Source organism: Tamandua tetradactyla, chromosome 1 (assembly GCF_023851605.1).
Source record: "Tamandua tetradactyla isolate mTamTet1 chromosome 1, mTamTet1.pri, whole genome shotgun sequence".
In the NCBI taxonomy this organism is placed as follows: Eukaryota; Metazoa; Chordata; class Mammalia; order Pilosa; family Myrmecophagidae; genus Tamandua; species Tamandua tetradactyla.
The window spans coordinates 83561031-83585044 of record NC_135327.1 but is presented as its reverse complement, the minus strand read 5'-3'; the positions used below and the strand labels follow the sequence as shown (position 1 = coordinate 83585044).

General features: G+C 38.4%; 1 protein-coding gene across 3 annotated transcripts in view; it reads right to left on the bottom strand.

Annotated features, from left to right (window-relative positions):
• The window catches only part of AMPH (amphiphysin), a 273409-nt gene that overhangs the window by 160491 nt on the left and 88904 nt on the right, over positions 1–24014 (bottom strand). Inside the window, exon 1 of one of the 3 annotated variants that reach the window (XM_077119513.1) lies at positions 2471–2536. The exons of the other annotated variants lie outside the window; for them this stretch is intronic. The gene's annotated coding sequence lies outside the window, so the exon portion shown is untranslated. Of the gene's footprint in view, positions 1–2470; positions 2537–24014 lie in introns of those variants that run through there. 3 annotated transcript variants of the gene reach the window in all.

Below are 24014 nucleotides of genomic sequence, written 5' to 3'. Positions count from 1 at the left end.
AATGTTTGATGCATAATAGGTATTTAATTGTTTAATAAAAAATGAACTAAAGTTATCTGACTAAAGCAGTGTCCTACTTCACAAAGATACTATTAGAACCACTGAAGTCAAGCACATAAGAAGTTTGTCCTCACCACCTTCTGACACACCATTCTTCAATTCCATAAACACTCAAAGAGGCCCTGGTATAAACAAGTCCCCAAGCTAAGTATTGGTCACCCAGAAATACAAAGATGAATAAAACAAGGCTTCAGCAATTAATCTTAGGAAACATAAAGTCTAGTGGGGTAGACAACACAAATAACAAATCAAAGCAATGTGTAATAAATATTCTGAGAGGGTTGTAACATATTACTAGCAATGCTTAGAGGTGACATCTTCAGGGAATATTTCACAGAGGTTTTTAAAAGTGTGCTCCATTAGAAGGTATCCAGCAGATTGGATGTGGTAAAGTATATTCCAGCCGAGGACATGGTCTCACACCAACATGGCTGGAAAATTCACTACATATTGAGAGCCTAGACTTGAGTGGTTGTGTTTGGCTAGAACATAGGTCCTGTTGCCAGGAGAAGCATTCCTTAGAAATGCAACAGAAAGTTACCTCGGGATACGGAAGAAGGACATGTGTCACCGCTGAGTCAACTATTCTGAAGGCACCAACTTAGGCAGGGATGTGAACACTTCTCAGCAATGCCTTCTAGAAATACACACCATCCATGGTATTATCAAACATTTACACAATATAAACATTCGAACATTAAAACATACAGTCATACGGATCACTTTCTAAGACTAGATTTTGCAATCCAGACTATAAGAATATGTTTCCCAATGCCAAACTTATAACTTTTTACTAACTGGGAGAAGTTTTAATGGGGCCTTTTAATGCAATGATAGGATGAGAAAAATCCCCCAAAACTTGTAAAAGGGCAAAAGAGATTATTGGGTGCTCTTTCAGGGCAATGCTGGGCTTGCATCTTGATTGACATCCTATTGACTGGGCTGTTCTACAATTCCATAAAGGCAGAGGAGAACTTGAAGAATTTTTTCCAGCAGAGACACAAATAGTTTCTGTCCAGTGAAAAGGATGACCCTAAGGAATACAGTTTACAACCCCATAGGACATTAACCAGTTTTGTATACAACCCAGAAAAATGATCTTAAAATCCCTTATTAAACACCCCCCAAAATACTCAACTCTTCCAAGGCAGTATGAACCAGAAATTTAATATCTTACTGATGCCTCAATAATTAATGTGTTGAATAAGATCTTTGGCACATGCTTACTTTAAGGTTTGTATGGGAATTGTTTATTTTGTTTTTTTTTTTTTTAGAATCCTGTTTTTAACATTGGTATAACTGTACTTTGACAACTGGCAACACAGAGGTATGATGCAAATGCAAGGGAGTGGTACTATAATTTTTGTTACTATTATTGCAACAGAGTTAGGGCAAAGCAAAATTATACAGGTCACTTCTACAAGAGAAGTAAAATTCAATAACGTGGAGATTCTTGGCCTTCTGACAAGATCTCCTCCCATCCACCCTCTTGCTTTTATTCTAAGCATATAAACTGTAAGAAGAACCTGGCTTATCTCTTTCTTCTTCCCATATTTTTCTCTTCTATATTAAAGCTAGACTTCATTCAAAACACCTGAAGGCTACGGTGCCTGTCTAAGAAAGATACTTCTTACAGGCTGCATATCTTCAACAGTGGAAAGATGATCTGAAAACCTTCCACTTAGAGTCGTAAAGTCCTTTATTTAAATTTCACATCATGGTCTCTTCCTTTTTGTTTTTCTAGACACTGAATAGTATTTAAAAAATTAGCAAAACAGAATATAACTGTCCCTAGGTGGATGGCACATAGAGCTACACTTTCTCCTCTAAGGAAAATAGAAAAGGGAACCAAGCACTCCCAGGATTACAGCACGCCCACAGCTTGATGCCAGCTGCCTCGGAGTACAGCAGCCACAGAGGGGGGGCAGGGAAGGCATGGGCCAGGGGCCTTTGCTTGGATCCTTCTCCATGCCAGCCACCACAGTAGGTCAAAACAGCCTGTTTATCCCTATTTTATAGAGGAACAAACAGAGACTCAGAGAGGTCAGACAACCCATCCAGGATCCTTCTCTTTGCAAGCTACAGAATCCAAATTCAAACCAGGTTCTTCTACCCCATTCCCCTCCAGTGTCTTCCCCACCAAGAGAGGACCACCAAAGGGCTTATCTACCTGATAAAATGTATACCTCATCTATGATCTAGAAATATAAATGTCAAACTTATTTAGATATCAAAATGTTAGGTTGTCTTGGGGAGTGGTATCCAGGACAGGTGCTGAATTATTTGCCTTATTTCCATCAAAAAATACGATCATTCTTCTTATCAGTAACTCTCATTTGTAGTACCTTTGTGTTCCTCTCCCTTTTTCCATGCAGCTTTAACCTCTTGTCTAAATTACAGTGAGACCCACCTTGCTGAATTATCACCATCCTCTCTTCTCATCCCCTAATGTTGCCAAACTGTTTTCTAACATGACTCTAAGTCCTACTATGATGTCTTGAATTATCATAAAACAAATCCAAAGTTCTCATGAAGAATTCTAAAGGTCCAATTCCCACCTGAAATTCTTATATTCTCAAAGAATGCAGCAGGTAGTAGAAAAGCAGTGTTTGGAAAGGAGAAGAGACACCTCATCCTTGGACAGCCACTGTGGAACAGTAGGGCAAATACTGGGCATGCATGCTGCCCCGTCCAATGCCTTTGGAATTCTAATTTATCACAGCTCCTATCCTGCTGAATCTAGACTTCACCTCAGAATAGTGTGCATTAAATTCATCTAAGTTAGCCTGTGGGCTGAAACCTCCTCGTCCTCCCTGACTTGAGATACAGTAATGATTCTAATGAGATACAGTAATGATTCTAAAGGCTCTGAGCTTTCATTAAGCAACACCTCATTCCTATATTGGATCTTCCCACCATCACTATCCTATAAAAATCTCTCATGCCATTTAATCATGAGCTTCCCAGATGCTCCATATTAAACCTGCCCAGTCCAACCTGAGTGTCATTATTTTTACCCCACTTAACGTGGCCCCCAAACTCTGATAGCTATAAGCTTCCTTTCAATTCCCATAACACTTAGATTGGGTTTATTATGTGACAGGTGCTTTTCCTAGGACTTTCATGTTTTGGCTTATTTAATTCCCAAACAACCTTTTGGGGTAGGTATTTTTATACCCACTTTACAGATAAGGAAAATGAAACACTGTGTTTAGGTCACTTGCCCCCAAGTTTGCAGAGCCAGAATTCTAATACAAACAGACTACACCACTGGAATGACAGTTTATACACTTGCTCCTGTCACTGCCTTTTATTTCACTTTTACGTTGTACCTGACATATCTTTCAAGAGCAGTGGTGAAGACCAATGAGCTTAAACAGTAGAATTTACTGAATTTCTACATGAGATGGGCTTAGAGGAGGCAATCTAGTTTACCAGAGAAAGCTCTTGGAAACTCTTTTTGGCTGTGTTTGCATAGTGAACATACATTTTTTAAAAATATATATTTACTGACAAATCTTCATATACATACAACCCATACATAGTGTACAATCAATGGCTCATATTATCACATTGTTGTGTATCCATCACCATGATCATTTTTTAGAACACTTGTATCACTCCAGTATAAGAAATAAAAAGAAAAAGAAAAAACTCATATATCCCATACCCCTTACCCCTCCCTCTTATTGATCATTAGTATTTCCATCTACCCAATTTATTTTGCCTCTTACCCCCATATTATTTATTTTGTTTTTAATCCATATTTTTTTTACTCATCTGTCCATACCCTGGATAAAAGGAAAGCCAGACACAAGGTTTTCACAATCACACCCACTGTAAAAGTTTTATCTTCATACAATCATCTTCAAGAATCAAGGCTATTAGAAAACAGCTGAGCAGTTTTAGGTACTTCCCTCCAGCCACTCCAACACGCCATAAACTAAAAAGAGCTACCTAGATAATGCATAAGAATAACCTCCAGGATAACCTCTTGACTCTGTTAGAAATCTCTCAGCCACTACAACTTTATTTTGTCTCATTTCACTCTTCCCCACTGTAGTTAAGAGGGCTTTCTCAATCCCATGATGCTGGGTCCTGGCTTACCCCTGAATTTCTGTCCTACCTTGCCAAGGAGGTTTACACCTCTGGGAGTCATGTCCCACATAGTAAGGAGGGCAGTGAGTTCACCTGCCGAGTCAACTTAGAGAGAGAGGCCACATCTGAGCAACAAAAGAGGTTCTCTGGAGGTGACTTTTAGGCATGATATTAAGTAGGCTTAGCCTATCCTTTGCAGGCATAAATTTCATAAGGGCAAACCACAAACTTGAGGCCTTGGCCTATTGATTTGGTTGTTCCCACTGCTTATGAGATTATCAGAAATTCTCCAAATGGTGAAGTATGAGCATACATTTAAAATCAAATTATCTGTTTGTGAGGACTGTGGGAGGGATGACAGGATGATAGAGTTGGCCTATCTAAAAGCCTGCCCTCTCCTGCTACCATCATGATAGACCCAAGTTTGAGTCCAGTGTACTACACAGGCAAGAGTTTTTAATCTCTATAAACAGTTCTACATCCGTAAAATGGGAAATCACATTACCTACTTCATAGAATTGTTTTAAATGACTAGCAAGAGCTTATGTACTTAGCTGAGCTTCTTACATGTATTAAATATCTGCCACTATTATCATCATCTTACATTTGTTTGGACTATACATGCATGTGGGGTCATGCTACTACTAGTTAAAGTACACTCCTCAAAGGAACAAGAAACTCACAGATGTGCAGTGTTAAGCACAGGCCCATCTGATGTTGAAATGTTAAGTTTGCAGTACTCACCATTCCTGGCAAACACAGCACCAGGCAGATAATTCAGGTCAGTCTAATGTGGCTAAAAGCCTTGAGTTGCCAGCCATTTCCCAAATAACCTGGATGGCCATGAATCCAAATTTCCTCTGAGAAAAGCAATATTGAGAAAAGCAGCTCATTTTCAGGCAAAGAAGCATTCTTTGACTCAACAATGCTTTCCAGAAGAGAATGTGAGAAAGAGAGAGGGAAAATGAGTTAGCAGGGAGAGAGTAAAGTCCACTTGCTTTGTCGGGTCTCTCAAGAGAACAGAAATAAAGAAGATGGAAGTGATATAAATAAAGAAGATGGAAATAAAGACCAGATGTCCAGACGGGTCTCATTTTAATGTCACTGAAATACTCAGAACTGTTCTTCGTTGAATAGAAAACATTTTAGAAAAGAAAGCAGTAAATATGCAGCAGTGAAATAGCAAGGAAAAAACAAAAATATTCCAGAACATGTACATACATGACTCACCCAGAGGATTGAAATTTATCAGGACATGAGTAACAAATTGTAGGTCCTGTGTTTAAAAATTATTGTAGGAAGAAGATAAATGATATTATCCTTTAGGAATAAACAGAGAAACTGTGAGTGGCAAGACAGTAATAAACATGGCTTTTTTGTAGACATTTTCTTAGCTCTTTCTTTTTCCTCCTAAGGCACTTAGCTTACAGTGTTTTGAATAAACCTAAGTATCTTAAAGTATTTACCTAATAAATCAGAGTCCACACAGATTCCTTCAACAAATAAATTCCTTTTAGAGGAAAACAGTAATTATTCTAAGTACAACAGTAAAAAAATAATTGTTTATACTATCCGAAAAATAACTGTTGATTAAAATACTTCAGTATTCATTCCTTTCCTTTGGCATTAATAAGCAAAGATATATTCTGTTGTTGTTGCTTTTCAATTGCTTTTTTAAATTAATGACTCTGTAGGATTCACAGAAAAATCACCCATAAAATGCAAGCTCTCATATACCCCCCCTTCACACTCAACTTTCCCTATTATAAACATTTTGCAAAAGTGTGATAACTTTGTTACAACTGAAGAAACTATACTGTTATAATTACATGATTACGTATAGTTCATAGTTTACATTAGGGTCCACCGTTTGAGCTGTACGGTCTGAAGATTTTTTTAATGTTTATTCTATTAACATGTATGCAACTTGAAAATTTCTCCTTTTAACAATGTTGAAATATATAATACAGTGGTGTAAATTATATTCACAATGTAGTGCTACCATAACCACTATCCATTATCAAAACTTTTTCATCACCCCAAACAGAAACTCTGTACCAAAGAAAAACTAATTCCCCATTCCCTACCACAATCCCAGCCACTGGCAACTTCTATTCTAGTTTTTTTACTATATGAATTTGTAATTACTTCATATCATCGCTATCATAACATTTTTCCTGTTGTGTCTGGCTTATGTTACTAAACATGTTGTCTTCAAAGTTCATCTATGTTATCACTTATATTAGAATTTCATTCCTTTTAACTACAACTGAATGGAATTATTCCATTGTATGTATTTACCACATTTTGTTGATCTATTAATCTGTTGATGGACACTGGGTTGTTTCATCTTTTAGCAATTGTGATAATGCCACTATGAACCTCAGTGTGCAAATCCCTGCTCAAGTTCCTGCTTTCAATTACTTGGGGTATATTATCAAAAAGTGGGATTACCAGCCATATGATAATTCTATACTTAACTTTGCAAGGAACTGCCAAGGATATAGATTTTAAAAAATAAAACTGCATATAGACTCACAAACACATTAACAGTTATTCAATATCAGCCCATATCATTTCATATATCAATATTATATAAAAAGAATATGAAATATTTATTATTCCTCATTGAAAATTTGTTATTGTTTTTAAAGCTGAAGAGATCTGATATAATCAATGTTAAAAGAAGCTATAATCACTCTATTAATTATTAACTTCCCAACACTTCTCTGAGAGTCTCCCTGTAAAACAGAGTAGGGTAGAAAACACTGCATTTTAGGAGAAACTGGGCACTGTTACTAGGGAAGAAGTGATAAGCACAGGAAACATGAGATTATGTGTATGTATATATACATACTTATAAAAAGAACTACAAAGTTCATTAAAATGTTAACAGTGGTCATTTCTACACGGTAAGATTAAGGGTGAATATTAGTTTCTTCTTTATACCTTTCTAGATTTTCCATAATATCTTCAATGTTATATGTATATTGCAATTACTAATGCAATCAGGAAAAAAAATCACAAAGGTAAGTAAATAGGAGTTCAAATACTGATATCTGGTAGTTAAGAGGCTTTGTACTAGATTTTAGTACAGCTAAGTGGGTTTGTGGTAACAGGTTAAAGGGCTCATCTCAAAAGATATGGATGAATGAACTAATGTCACCCAGAAGGAAGCTTCCAGAGGTGGATCTCAGGGGCCTATCCGAATTCCCTGGCTCCATGGAAGATAAGGGGAGTCATAGTGCCCACCTCAAGGTGCTGTTAAGTAGAAAAACCAGAGACGCCCATGGAAATGTTAAGCTGTAATACATGGCACAGAGTTAATCCTCAATAAATGATACCTGTTATTGTTGCAAATATTATTCAACCCTATTGGATAATTTACATAAGTTTATTACAGTGGCAAAAAGCTGGGAAGGATATTGAAAATGTTGCATGATCACAAAAGATCTCTAACAAGATGCAATTCAACAGGGATAAAATTTAGGTCAAAAACATAATTGTTCAATTACAAGATATATGTATTCAACATTCAACCAAAATGCAGCAGGATGGATGCTAGGGATAAATGGCTTCTGCCAATAAATGCAAAAAAAAAAAAAAAGGGATGGCTTTTTAGCAGAGAGTCAATATGAGTATGAGTCAACAAAGTAATTTTCCTGCCAATGATGCAAATGTAACCACAGCTGCATAATAACTATTGGGAAGGCAGACTCTGGGGTAAAGAAGTACAACTAAGGAACAGGAGGAAGGATTTCTGTGAAGGTAGTGAAGTGTACCTGTGTGGAGGCAAACTTAGACTTGGTAGACCCATCTTTCCTGGGAGGTGAGCCACCAGATCATTTTGAGAGAAGGAGCAGAACTAGGAAGATCTCAGGGAGAGGGGAATGGTTCAGACGTGGCATTGGAAGAGCTGTAAGAACCAGAAACACACAACAGGACTTTGGGTTGGAAGTGAAGTCCCAGCTGAGACAGAAAACATGGAATCTCGGCGGTTTTGTGATTCTTTCCCCAGAAGCCCTGATATCAATGATGAGATTGAACACAGAAAACATCTAAGGTCCCAAAGAAACAGAGACCTCAAATTGAAGTGACTACAACATACTTTTTGCCTTGTGTTATGTCACAAATATTTGACCATGAATTTATAATTTAGGTGACTTCTTGTTCATCTTTCCACTGGCTTTGTTGAAAATACCAGTTAAGCCTGAATGCCTTGACACCATTAAGGTTTTAGGAGGATCATTCTATATTCATGTATTGGATATTCAGATTTTAATAATATGGCACACCATCCATTTACAGGCAAAGGGAAGAAAGCTCTGTCTTTAGTGCATTTGGGTTTTACAGGCAAAGGGAAGAAAGCTCTGTGTCTAGTGCATTTGCGTTTAGATCATAGATCTTTTACTCCAGAGATCATTTCATTTAGGTAGACAATTTACTCATATAATAGGGTTTTTGTTATTGTTGTTGTCTTTCAAATGCAAAATAATACTCTAAATTGCAAATTCTTTTTCAAAATACATGCCTCTTCAATGAGATCCTAAAATACCCTCCTAGGACAGTTTGCTCATCCTCTCACCCTCAGTGCTAACATTAGAATTACTGATCTAGTCCTAAAAGATAGTATGACATACTAAGCAACTAAACAAAAAAGGAAAAACAGAAACATGGTAACTTAGAATATTTTATCTTAATAAATCCTCTTTCAGGGTTTCCTAGAGCAGCTCGCAAGCTTGGGTTGTGAAGACTGCTCCAATGGGTCTTACAGTTTTTTCTAAAACAATTATCTATGTATAAACGTATAAATTGCCCAAGTCAAGTCCCTGAAAATTCACAACTCTGATCTGGACAGTATCCCTATACTATGGGAGACTGAAGTCAAAATTCTGACCCTTTTAAGTCCTCATAGTACAGTGCAAATTAAATCCCAACTATTATATGCAGGAGGAGAATCAGTAAGATAATCGCCTCTCTCAAGATTTTAAACTTAGAAATGGAATACTATTTTGGCAGCTTTCAGAAAAGTAGCTTGTGCTGTAAGATTAAAGAAAAAGCCCACAATCATCATTCCCAACTGGAATCCCTCATATTAAGAGAAAAGATCAAAGCAAGGTCAAGCTATGGTCAGATATAACTCCAAGCAGGAAAACTAGTCCAGAGATCCGAAATGAGGAGATGTTAAGAACTAAGGATGTAGGCTATAAACTAGTTTAGGAAGAAGGCAATGGGGCTGTCAGAGTCATGCTTTTACGTGCAGTCTGAGGCTAGAGCAAGAGTGATGGCTTAAAAGCACACACTAGGATACCCTAGGGGGATTCATTCAAACCAAACTTTTAACTCTGTGCGATTCATTCTTCCTTGAATGAGGCTCTAAAAGTTAAGGAGAGAATCACAAATTTAGCCAGTCTTCTTCAAACAAGGAACCACCCCTCTCTTCACACTTCCTGTTTTTTATAAAGAAAGAGGAGCACACAGAATTATGTGGACACTATCCACCAACTCCATGAGTAAACTACATGGGATGGCCATGACCTGCCCCAGACAGGGCACGGAGGGTTGGTCTTCTATCTCTGCCCATCTCCAGGTGACTCATTCATTCATTTGTTCATATACCCACCTATCCATCTGCTTGTTCAGTGAGCTTATGTCAAGTGCTCACATCAATAATGCACACAGTTCCATGAACTAGGACTGGAGGGAGATCACCAGGTGGAGGTAAGTGAAGTGTCCTACTGGGCACATACTGCCCTGTTTCCTAAACCTCGGGGCACTGGTCCTTTGTGCTCTTTCAAGACTTAAAGAATGGCTTAAAGTTGTCCTAAAGTGAGAAAAATAAGAAAAATAACTAGAAAAATCATATTTTAGTGTGGTTCCCATGTCCTTTCAGGTCTGGTACATTTCCTCCAGCTTGTCCTCTGTGGGATTTATTTCTGTCCCATCATGACATCCACTCCTTACTCTAGTAGGTTTCAAACACATCCTGGCCATCAATTCAGCAAACTCTCATCAGAGTGAGGACTGGAAGGGGGAACTGTTGCTATACATACAAAGACCTACTGAGTGGCTGCAAGAAGGAATGAAGTTGTGAGGCATGCAAGTAGGTGAATGAACCTTGAGGACACTTTGTTGAATGAAATGTCAGAAACAAAAAGACAAACATTATCATGTCTCACTCATAAGGATTAACTATAATATACAAACTTGGAGAATTGAAGTTGAGAGCTTGGGTTATCAGGTTGGGGCCTATTATAAAGGTTCCTAGATTACAAACTCTTACAGCAGCCACATCCTTTCCAAGTTGTAACTGTTTTTTTCTAAATTCTAAGATACTGAACTATTTGTATATAACCTTGCCGTTCCCCTGGAACTCCGAGAACTTCAGGAACTGTGATATCTGAGACTCAGAGTTAGAGCTCTGAAGCTATGAAAGTCAGCAGTACCCCACAAAGGAACTGTTAAAAAGTTGAAAATGTGATCTGACTTCAAGTACAGATATGAATGAAGCTGAGGTGGACAGCACTAAAGTAAATCAGAATACAGGGTAAAGGATAATATGGTCCATATTTTAAAACTTTAACTTCTGTATGAGACCAAAGGGAGAGATGTTTATTTGGTGCAAAGTTTATATTTTTGGTAGCACATTATCTAATTTAACTTGTATGGTCAGCTTATTCAAACACTGTAATTACATGGAATCTTACATACAGAGTGAGATCTTGCTGGTTTATACATGTTAGTGTGATGCTCTGGTACATCCCAGAGTAATCTGGGCAGAGAATGAAAAAGTATTTGCAAAGTCCCCTTGGGGGACTGGGGAAGAAGGAGGAAATACTCAGCTTCTCACAAGCAGTGAGGAGAACCAATTCAATAGGCTGGGTCCTTGGTCTTGGGGCTTGCCCCTATGAAACTTATTCCTGTAAAGGAGAAGCTAAACCTACTTCAAATTAGGCCTAAGAGTCACCCCCGGAAAACCTCTTCTGTTGCTCAAACTTGGCCTCTCTCTCTAAACCAACTCAGCAGGTGAACTCACTGCCCTCCCCACTACAGGGACATGACCCCAGGGGTGTAAATCTCCCTGGCAACATGGGACACAAATCCCAGGATGAGCTGGGACCTGGCATAATTGGATTGAGAAAGCTTCTTGACCAAAACGGAGAAAAGAGAAATGAGACAAAATAAAGTTTCAGTGGTTGAGGGATTTCAAACAGAGTTGAGAGGTTATTCTGGAGGTCATTCTTATGCATTATATAGGAATCCCTTTTTAGTTTATGGTGTATTGGAGTGGCTGGAGGGAAGTACCTGAAACTGTTGAACTGTATTCCAGGAGCCCTGAATTTTGAACACGATTATATAACTGTACAGCTTTTACAATGTGACTATGATGTGACTGAAAACCTTGTGTCTGATGCTCCCTTATCCAGGGTTTGAACAGATGAGTAAAACAATATGGATAAAAAAATAAATAATGGGGGGGAGTGCAAGGGGTTTAAAAAATTGGGTAGATTGCAATATTAGTGGTCAATGAGAGGGACAGGTAAGACATATGGAATGTATGCGTTTATTTTGCTTTTTATTTCTTCTTCTGAAGTGATGCAGAAAAATATGATAGTGATGATGAATACACAAATATATGTTAATACTGTGAGCTGATGATGAACACACAGCTATGTGTTGATATTGTGAGCCAGTGATTGTATACTTTGGATGGACTCTATGGTGCATGAAGTTAGCTCAATGAAAATATATTTATTTTAAAATCTCATCAGAGGCTGGCTCTAGTCTTCCAGTTAATTCTGGGAAGTCTTTGTGGAGAAGTGAGCAGGGGTGGATGAGAGTGAGAATGTCAGCCCATTTGAGCAGACATAAGATTTAAAATGTTTGAGAATAACAGAAGGTAGAAAAAAAGGATAAGTTATAGACATGAGTAGGTTCATCCTAAGTGGGACAGAGACAACTGGGAATTAGAAAACAACAGAAGAAAAAAGTTCATAAAGTTGAAAGGGAAATAGAAGTAGGAAAAAGAAGAAGGACCCTAAAACTTAAGCATAGTAAGCACCAGATAGTATCACCTTCCAATCATGCACTACTTCTAAGGCAACATGTTTCAGAATTTTGCTCTTCTAGTCTCCCCAATCCTTTAAAGTTGAGGATATCCAGTCCTGATTTTTAACATCCTGGAGGAATGGGTTTTGAACCCTAGCATCTGATGCCCTTCTCTTCACCAGGAAGGACAGGGCCTGCTCTCTCCTGCTGGGCTAAGAACCTTGTCTCTGAGCTCTTTTCCATGAAAGCCTGACACTTCCCATATCCAAACTAGAGTACATTTACACAAAAACTTAGTGATTGAAGCCTGCTGTAGCCTGCCAAGTGATCCCCTGAAGCCCTGAGAATAGTCATATTTTCCTTCTCCAGAATCCCCTTTCAATGACAAAGAGTTATCTCATGCCAGTATTGCATAGGGTAATTCAAGGATCCTCCAGCCTCATGAGATCATTTAAATTAATCTTCATGTTCCTTACCTAGTGGGAAATTTCCTCCACTTACTACAGCCCAGATGTTTGAGAGTAAACTCATGTCTGCCAAACTGGTGCCAATCTACCATGTGTGGAGGAGCTACCATCCTCCTGGATGACCATGGAAGCTGGAGAGGGCTTCATGCCTCCTTTCCACGATTCCTTCATACAGGCTCTTAGGCTAGGCTTCATGACTCAGTTACCCACTGTACCAACAGAAGATGAATTAGCAATCTGAAAACTGACCAGCTGTGTAAACAACAAGAAAGACATTGACTCAAGTTGGACAACGAGTCCATAAAATCTTACCCAGGATTTCAAAGGGAGCAACAAGTTGCATAAGGCAAAAAGGGGGCCATTATTACTGATGGGTATGAAACATGAAAAGGGGAGTACTCAAGAGAAGAGTATCTGCTTTGCTTCCTCTTGTGGAAATGCTCCATTTTAGTAATGTCATAATTTCCTCTGAATTTTAAAATATACCAAGAACTGTTCTAAATTCCTTATCTCTAAAAACGTGTTAAATCCTCCTAATGATGAGTTTAAGTTACTATTATTATCCTCATTTTACGAATGAAGACACTAGAAACTGGAGAGGCCCTTTCTTGGCACCACTCACTTTCCTAATCTTCTTATAATCCTTAATCCTTACATCAGGAAACATATTTTCAACAAGTTCTGCCAGCTTCCCTCTCATTCTAGCAGTGCACTCAAAGAGGAGGAGACACACATAGTTACTTGCCCAGGATATATCACTATTAGAAATCACAAGGAAGATTTTTGGAATCTTCTTCTACCTTTGTCAATATCTCCTGCAATTTAAGAGGTTAATTAAAGGGCAATTCAGGTATGACTGAAAAAAAACAGTAAGGAAGGACATTGAGTAAGATAAAGTTTGAGGCTGAAATCTTTAGGCAAGGGTTGAGCAATATTTCCTCATAGGAATTTGGGATAACTGCTTATCAGCTTTGTGCCTAATGTTAAATAGAAGCATAATTAGAATAAGGAGGCCTTTCTTATTCTCCCTTTCGACTTTGCAGGGATATCGTGAGTTTGTGTTGTAAAGTTTATGTAAGGCTGGATTTGGTTCTTAGCCGCCTTTTTGAGTTTTACCATTTTCTGGAGCAGTATTCCCAAAAATGTATTCTGTTGGGACATAATCTCAGGAATTTATGTATTTTTTTTAAATTTTATGGTAAAATGTGTTGAAAAACACCAGATACTACCTACCCTTCTGCAGAGTCTCAAAGAGTATCATTAAAGGCTGAAAGAGGTAAAATCATAATGCCCTAAAAATATGAAGTGAACACTTGTCAAAGATTATTTTTAACACATTAATTAATGAGGAAATTGGTAGATGTTACAACTCATTCCAAGAAGAAGCCAAAGAACCATACTTAATGGGCAATGAGGGATGCTGAATGAATTTACCAATAGAAGGAAAATCACTCTAACTGCAGGTCAATTATCAATTGCATCCTATCTGACATAATTCCTAAGTCTTTCATAACTTCCTCAATCAATATGAACATATTAAAGGTTCCAAGAAGTCCTGCAATAAATATTATACTTATATGTCATTTGACCCTATGTTTCCAATGTTTACTTATTCACAGGACACCATTAACATCTTACAATGCTACTCTTCCATGGAGCACAATTTGAGGAATACCTCAATGCAATTATAAGGACTTCCATACAGTAACAGGTGTAGAATTGTGTATGAATCCAAGATCCCCAGATTATCTGTAAGGCAGTTTCTCCTGGTTATTTCTAGAAGGAAATAATCTGTTTTAAGAGCCAGAGGAACTGAGATTGAAGCAGGAGAGGAATCCTTGGTAAGCACAGGTACGTGAACAGGATGTGAACACTCTGGCTTTGCTGAAGTTTTAAAACAGGGAGTTAAAATGTTCCCAAATATCCTGTGGGTGGGAACAAAATTACTTGAATCAGCATATCAGAGCAATGAAGGGGGCACTGGCTTTGAACCATACAGGTTCGCATCCCAGCCCCCTCCACCTCAGCACCTGACCTAGTCAGGCTCTTCCTCTTTCTATGGCTCAGTTTAATCGGTCTAAATCAAGGATAATACTAGCATATAATTCATAGTGCGGATCAGAAGATTAAAGGATAAATTGCATGTACAACTTGTATTTATTTCACTGCCTAGCAATAAATGCTCAGAAATGTTAGTTACTATAATAATCAATGTCCTAATACACAATGCTAAGCAATCTTTAAATACCTGAAGATAGGGGCCTGCGGGTGATTCCTAGGGTACAGGTGTAACCTAAGATCCTGGGATTCTATAAGTCCTCCCTGGAGGTGACTTTCCCTTGCTGGGATGAAGATCCACCTGTGGGGATAGTCTCACCAATTTTCAGTCTCATCAGTTGAGGCCTGTAGAGTAACATCAAAACAGCTGTTGGTCTCCCCTGAAATAAGCCAAATCGAGCATGGCCTCTCTCTAGAAAAGGAGCTCTATATCTGGGGTTCATGGATAGATTGCAAGGTGTCCATAAATGCCCTGCAATCACATGCCTAATATAATATGAATGGGCCTTTTATTAGGAGGAGATCCACAGCCTCCATCAGATAAACAACTCCTCTGAATTCTAGGAGATATCATAAGCACAGTAGGAAGAAAATAAGTGCCCAATCAAACAAAACTGGACCCAGTTCCATCACCTGTAAGAGCTGGATAACCTCTGCAAAACTTGTTTCTTTCTTTGAGCTTTGGTCTCTTCAACCTGAGCAATGAGGAGATTACAAACAATTCCTCAGGGCTATTGGGAAAATTAAATGAGAACACAAACCAAAGTGCTAGCCCAAGGCTTCATGCTGAAAAGGCTCATGGAGGGTTACTTCCCCCTTCTCTTCTCCTTGACTTAATATTGTCATCTTAGATCCTTCCATGAAAGAGCTGACAGGGAGCTTAGAGTTCATGCAATCTTGTTCCCTCATCCAACTAATGAAGCTCTTAGGAAAGTCACATCTTTAACATTCCCAGACTCAGAGTGACCTTTCAGGGCTAATGGGACCCTGGAAAGACTATGGAAGCATCTTTCTTTACAGTATGGTTTTCTGGCAACTCTCTTTTTATGACTTTGTAGTTATCGCCTTAGAAATTCTCTAACTCCAATATCCACACATGTGACAGCAACATTACCAATGCAACCACAAAAAGCCTAACACAGCTGCCAAGATTTCTAGAAATGTTTTATTGGTGACTCCTCCATATTACCCTGAAGCCGCTGAGGAGTTTTAAAGCAGCAGGAAATGGAATCCTTCTACAGTGACCCTCTTTCCAACCAGAAAGCCACTTGTCATCATCATATCTGCAAATGCATGTCCTGCTGAATTAGGAGAATCTGAGTCCAGGGCTAACAGTGGCACCTGTTCTGATACCAAGAATGCTTGCTTCTCCCTTTATTTTCAAAACTGAAAGTGATCTAAAAGTACTGCATTTCTTGGTGGCAAAAACAGAAGTCCCAGGACAATGTCCCCTCTACAGTCCGCTTGAAGCCTCTGAGTGTCTTCATCAGGTAGGCCACCCATCATCAGTGGAGCGAGCTTTCTTCCTTTTATTAAGTGATGCCTCTTTGGTAACTTGCCTCTTCCTGCGTACCAAATACCTTGTGGATGAACAAAAAGATGAAGCCTGCAGGATACGTAAAGGACTTCTGAAAATGTTCTATGTAATCTCAGATTGTGATGCCACCAATATTGACAGGTCATTTAATTGTCCCTGGGATGGTTACCTTCATATGCCAACTTGGCTAGATTATGGTAACCAATTGTTTGGTCAAGCACTGGCCAGTTTGTTACTAAAGGGTGTTTCCTAGATGTGATCACATCTACAATTAACAAAGGAGATTGTCCTAAGAAATGTTAGGAGTTGTCAGTTTAAAAAGCTTATAAAAAATAAGTATCTTTTTTTTTTTTTATTAATTAAAAAAAGAATTAACAAAACAATTAGAAATCATTTCAATGTACATGTACAATCAGTAATTCTTAATAACATCACATAGTTGCATATTCATCATTTCTTAGTACATTTGCATCGATTTAGAAAAAGAAAAAGACAACAGAATAAGAATTAAAACAATAATAGAAAGAAAAAAAAAACAAAAACAAAAAACCTATACCTCACATGCAGCTTCATTCAGTGTTTTAACATAATTGCATTACAATTGGGTAGTATTGTGCTGTCCATTTCTGAGTTTTTATATCCAGTCCCGTTGTACAGTCTGTATCCCTTCATCTCCAATTATCCCTTCTCTTTTTTTTTTTTTTAATTAACAGAAAAAAAGAAATTAACCCAACATTTAGAGATCATACCATTCTACACATGCAATCATTAATTTTTAACATCATCACATAGCTGCATGATCATCATTTCTTAGTACATTTGCATTGGTTTAGAAGAACTAGCAACATAACCGAAAAAGATATAGAGTGTTAATATAGAGAAAAAAATAAAAGTAATAATAGTAAAATCAAAACAAAACAACACAAAACAAAACAAAAACCTATAGCTCAGATGCAGCTTCATTCAGTGTTTTAACATGATTACTTTACAATTAGGTATTATTGTGCTGTCCATTTTTGAGTTTTTGTATCTAGTCCTGTTGCACAGTCTGTATCCCTTCAGCTTCAATTACCCATTGTCTTACCCTGTTTCTAACTCCTGCTGAACTCTGTTACCAATGACATATTTCAAGTTTATTCTCGAATGTCCGTTCACATCAGTGGGACCATACAGTATTTGTCCTTTAGTTTTTGGCTGGATTCACTCAGCATAATATTCTCTAGGTCCATCCATGTTATTACATGGTTCATAAGTTTATCTTGTCTTAAAGCTGCATAATATTCCATCGTATGTATATACCACAGTTTGTTTAGCCACTCTTCTGTTGATGGAGATTTTGGCTGTTTCCATCTCTTTGCAATTGTAAATAATGCTGCTATAAACATTGGTGTGCAAATGTCCGTTTGTGTCTTTGCCCTTAAGTCCTTTGAGTAGATACCTAGCAATGGTATTGCTGGGTCGTATGGCAATTCTATATTCAGCTTTTTGAGGAACCGCCAAACTGCCTTCCACAGTGGTTGCACCCTTTGACATTCCCACCAACAGTGGATAAGTGTGCCTCTTTCTCCGCATCCTCTCCAGCACTTGTCATTTTCTGTTTTGTTGATAATGGCCATTCTGGTGGGTGTGAGATGATATCTCATTGTGGTTTTGATTTGCATTTCTCTAATGGCCAGGGACATTGAGCATCTCTTCATGTGCCTCTTGGCCATCCGTATTTCCTCTTCTGAGAGGTGTCTGTTCAAGTCTTTTTCCCATTTTGTAATTGGGTTGGCTGTCTTTTTGTTGTTGAGATGAACAATCTCTTTATAAATTCTGGATACTAGACCTTTATCTGATATATCATTTCCAAATATTGTCTCCCATTGTGAAGGCTGTCTTTCTACTTCCTTGATGAAGTTCTTTGATGCACAAAAGTGTTTAATTTTGAGGAGTTCCCATTTATTTATTTCCTTCTTCAGTGCTCTTGCTTTAGGTTTAAGGTCCATAAAACCGCCTCCAGTTGTAAGATCCATAAGATATCTCCCTACATTTTCCTCTAACTGTTTTATGGTCTTAGACCTAATGTTTAGATCTTTGATCCATTTTGAGTTAACTTTTGTATAGGGTGTGAGAGATGGGTCTTCTTTCATTCTTTTGCATATGGATATCCAGTTCTCTAGGCACCATTTATTGAAGAGACTGCTCTGTCCCAGGTGAGTTGGCTTGACTGCCTTATCAAAGATCAAATGTCCATAGATGAGAGGGTCTATATCTGAGCACTCTATTCGATTCCATTGGTCGATATATCTATCTTTATGCCAGTACCATGCTGTTTTGACCACTGTGGCTTCATAATATGCCTTAAAGTCAGGCAGCGCGAGACCTCCAGCTTCGTTTTTTTTCCTCAAGATGTTTTTAGCAATTCGGGGCACCCTGCCCTTCCAGATAAATTTGCTTATTGGTTTTTCTATTTCTGAAAAATAAGTTGTTGGGATTTTGATTGGTATTGCATTGAATCTGTAAATCAATTTAGGTAGGATTGACATCTTAACTATATTTAGTCTTCCAATCCATGAACACGGTATGCCCTTCCATCTATTTAGGTCTTCTGTGATTTCTTTTAGCAGTTTTTTGTAGTTTTCTTTATATAGGTTTTTTGTCTCTTTAGTTAAATTTATTCCTAGGTATTTTATTCTTTTAGTTGCAATTGTGAATGGGATTCGTTTCTTGATTTCCCCCTCAGCTTGTTCCTTACTAGTGTATAGAAATGCTACAGATTTTTGAATGTTGATCTTGTAACCTGCTACTTTGCTGTACTCATTTATTAGCTCTAGTAGTTTTGTTGTGGATTTTTCCGGGTTTTCGACGTATAGTATCATATCGTCTGCAAACAGTGATAGTTTTACTTCTTCCTTTCCAATTTTGATGCCTTGTATTTCTTTTTCTTGTCTAATTGCTCTGGCTAGAACCTCCAACACAATGTTGAATAATAGTGGTGATAGTGGACATCCTTGTCTTGTTCCTGATCTTAGGGGGAAAGTTTTCAATTTTTCCCCATTGAGGATGATATTAGCTGTGGGTTTTTCATATATTCCCTCTATCATTTTAAGGAAGTTCCCTTGTATTCCTATCTTTTGAAGTGTTTTCAACAGGAAAGGATGTTGAATCTTGTCGAATGCCTTCTCTGCATCAATTGAGATGATCATGTGATTTTTCTGCTTTGATTTGTTGATATGGTGTATTACATTAATTGATTTTCTTATGTTGAACCATCCTTGCATACCTGGGATGAATCCTACTTGGTCATGATGTATAATTCTTTTAATGTGTTGTTGGATACGATTTGCTAGAATTTTGTTGAGGATTTTTGCATCTATATTCATTAGAGAGATTGGTCTGTAGTTTTCTTTTTTTGTAATATCTTTGCCTGGTTTTGGTATGAGGGTGATGTTGGCTTCATAGAATGAATTAGGTAGTTTTCCCTCCACTTCGATTTTTTTGAAGAGTTTGAAGAGAATTGGTACTAATTCTTTCTGGAACGTTTGGTAGAATTCACATGTGAAGCCATCTGGTCCTGGACTTTTCTTTTTAGGAAGCTTTTGAATGACTAATTCAATTTCTTTACTTGTGATTGGTTTGTTGAGGTCATCTATGTCTTCTTGAGTCAAAGTTGGTTGTTCATGTCTTTCCAGGAACCCGTCCATTTCCTCTAAATTGTTGTATTTATTAGCGTAAAGTTGTTCATAGTATCCTGTTATTACCTCCTTTATTTCTGTGAGGTCAGTAGTTATGTCTCCTCTTCCATTTCTGATCTTATTTATTTGCATCCTCTCTCTTCTTCTTTTTGTCAATCTTGCTAAGGGCCCATCAATCTTATTGATTTTCTCATAGAACCAACTTCTGGCCTTATTGATTTTCTCTATTGTTTTCATGTTTTCAATTTCATTTATTTGTGCTCTAATCTTTGTTATTTCTTTCCTTTTGCTTGCTTTGGGGTTAGCTTGCTGTTCTTTCTCCAGTTCTTCCAAATGGATAGTTAATTCCTGAATTTTTGCCTTTTCTTCTTTTCTGATATAGGCATTTAGAGCAATAAATTTCCCTCTTAGCACTGCCTTTGCTGCGTCCCATAAGTTTTGATATGTTGTGTTTTCATTTTCATTCGCCTCGAGGTATTTGCTAATTTCTCTTGCAATTTCTTCTTTGACCCACTCGTTGTTTAGGAGTGTGTTGTTGAGCCTCCACGTATTTGTGAATTTTCTGGCACTCTGCCTATTATTGATTTCCAACATCATTCCTTTATGGTCCGAGAAAGTGTTGTGTAAGATTTCAATCTTTTTAAATTTGTTAAGACTTGCTTTGTGACCCAGCATATGGTCTATCTTTGAGAATGATCCATGAGCACTTGAGAAAAAGGTGTATCCTGCTGTTGTGGGATGTAATGTCCTATAAATGTCTATTAAGTCTAGTTCATTTATAGTAATATTCAGATTCTCTATTTCTTTGTTGATCCTCTGTCTAGATGTTCTGTCCCTTGATGAGAGTGGTGAGTTGAAGTCTCCAACTATTATGGTATATGAGTCTATTTCCCTTTTCAGTGTTTGCAGTATATTCCTCATGTATTTTGGGGCATTCTGATTCGGTGCGTAAATATTTATGATTGTTATGTCTTCTTGTTTAATTGTTCCTTTTATTAGTATATAGTGTCCTTCTTTGTCTCTTTTAACTGTTTTACATTTGAAGTCTAATTTGTTGGATATTAGTATAGCCACTCCTGCTCTTTTCTGGTTGTTATTTGCATGAAATATCTTTTCCCAACCTTTCACTTTCAACCTATGTTTATCTTTGGGTCTAAGATGTGTTTCCTGTAGACAGCATATAGAAGGATCCTGTTTTTTAATCCATTCTGCCAATCTATGTCTTTTGATTGGGGAATTCAGTCCATTGACATTTAGTGTTATTACTGTTTGGATAATATTTTCCTCTAACATTTTGCCTTTTGTATTATATATATCATATCTGATTTTCCTTCTTTCTACACTCTTTTCCATATCTCTCTCTTCTGTCTTTTTGTATCTGACTCTAGTGCTCCCTTTAGTATTTCTTGCAGAGCTGGTCTCTTGGTCACAAATTCTTTCAGTGACTTTTTGTCTGAGAATGTTTTAATTTCTCCCTCATTTTTGAAGGATAATTTTGCTGGATATAGGAGTCTTGGTTGGCAGTTTTTCTCTTTTAGTATTTTAAATATATCATCCCACTGTCTTCTAGCTTCCATGGTTTCTGCTGAGAAATCTACACAAAGTCTTATTGGGTTTCCCTTGTATGTAATGGATTGTTTTTCTCTTGCTGCTTTCAAGATCTTCTCTTTCTCTTTGACCTCTGACATTCTAACTAGTAAGTGTCTTGGAGAACGCCTATTTGGGTCTAATCTCTTTGGGGTGCGCTGCACTTCTTGGATCTGTAATTTTAGGTCTTTCATAAGAGTTGGGAAATTTTCAGTGAAAATTTCTTCCATTAGTTTTTCTCCTCCTTTTCCCTTCTCTTCTCCTTCTGGGACACCCACAACACGTATATTTGTGCGGTTCATATTGTCCTTGAGTTCCCTGATACCCTGTTCAAATTTTTCCATTCTTTTCCCGATAGTTTCTGTTTCTTTTTGGGATTCAGATGTTCCATCCTCCAAATCACTAATTCTATCTTCTGTCTCTTTAAATCTATCATTGTAGCTATCCATTATTTTTTCTATGTTTGCTACTTTATCCTTCACTTCCATAAGTTCTGCGATTTGTTTTTTCAGTTTTTCTATTTCTTCTTTATGTTCAGCCCATGTCCTCTTCATGTCCTCCCTCAATTTATCGATTTCATTTTTGAAGAGGTTTTCCATTTCTGTTCGTATATTCAGGATTAGTTGTCTCAGCTCTTGTGTCTCATTTGAGCTATTGGTTTGTTCCTTTGACTGGGCCATATTCTCAATCTTTTGAGCGTGGACAGTTATCTTCTGCTGCTGGCGTCTGGGCATTTATTCAGATTTCTCTTGGTGTTGGACCCAGCAAGGTTGTAATATTTTTCTGTGAAATCTCTGGGTTCTGTTTTTCTTATCCTGCCCAGTAGGTGGCGCTCGTGGCACACGTTTATCTGCGGGTCCCACCAGTAAAAGGTGCTGTGGGACCTTAAACTTTGGAAAACTCTCGCCGTCCGGGGGGTTCGCTAGCCGAAACGGCTTGAGCCGGCCCGGGGTCCGAACGCAGGGAGGGTTGCTGGTCGCCGCAGCCAGGGAAAGAGCCCGTCCGAATTTCCTAGTCGGCCCTGGGCAACAAGCGTGGCGGGAGGGCGCCAGCGGCAGCGGCCTGCCCGAGAGAGTGCACGTTCCCTGGGAGTCACGGGTTTGGAAGGGGCCTCCCCCACCCGTCACCGTTCTCCGCGGCCTGGGGGTTTCCGATCCAATTCTCTCAGTTGGTCCGGGGGCTGCGCGTGGTGTGGGCGCCAGCCGTCTTTGTTTCAGGGGACCGCCTCTCCAATTCTCCCAGCCGGCCCGGGAAGGGGGAAGGGAGTAACTCCGGCCGCTTGCCACCCCTCCCGGTAAGGCCCGCGCGCCTCGGCGATCTCACCCGAGCTGCTTCTCTCAGCCAGCCAGCCGTTCCAGGATGGGGTACGCTGTCTTTTTTTATCTCTGTTGTGGCTTTGGGCGCTTTCTGTATCGTTTCTACTCCCCTAGTAGGTGTCCTGGAGAAGAAACTAAGATCCGCGCGTCTTACTAAGCCGCCATCTTCCTAAAAAATAAGTATCTTTAAATAATATTTTCTTCTTAGTATGTGACATTCCTTTGCAAACCATAACTGAAACCTTGTTTCGAGTTTCCCGCAAAAACCAGGTTTAGCCTACGAGAAGCAAATAATATATTGCCCCAGACTATGGGACGCCAAGAAAATGAAGACCCTCATGGCTGATTCCTTAAGATCACAAAGTACTGCGTGTTAGAAGTAACCCTGAGAAAAGCAAGATGTGACCAAAGAATCAATAAAGCAAGACAATATGTGACTATGCCTTAGTTTGATTTTAACCAGAGACCCTTTCCTCTACCTATAAAAACCCTAACTCACATCCTCACTTTTGAACTGCTGTTAGGAAGAGTCCCTCTAGTTCCTTGATCATGCACTAGCAATAAATCACTTTCTTACTGTGAGACAGTAAGAAACTGATTTTGTAGTGCTGGATCATGTGGGCCTTCCTATTGGAAAAAGTGTGTTTTTCCAACCAGCTGGAGATCTGAAAAGCAGAACTGTTTGGTTTCAGAAATCAGAATTTCTACTTCAACTTCTTGGTTCTTGCCAGAACTTCTGGCCCTAAGAAATGTTGGGATTGTCAGTTTCAAAACCTTATAGAAAAATAAGTAGTTAAAATTTGTTCTCCTGGAGAATTTGGACTGATGAGTCCAACATCACCTTTATCAGAGTTTCCAGCCTATGGCCAAACCTGTGGAGTTTGAGGTTCCACAGGGGGTATGCCGGCCCCATAGCCATTAATCAATTAATCAGTCATTGATTGGTTCTGTTTCTCTGAAGGTCTGCCAAAAAGCAATGCAATGCACCCTAAATGCCAGAGCCAATATTTACCAAAGCTTTCAGAATAATCCAGCAGGATATGTAATCCCAAAGACCATTTCACAGATTTTTAAATCTTTAATGTTTATTGATCCCCAAAATAAACAGCAGCCTTCTAGAAAGCAATTTTTATACAAACTCACACATTTGAATGAAAGTTAAAAA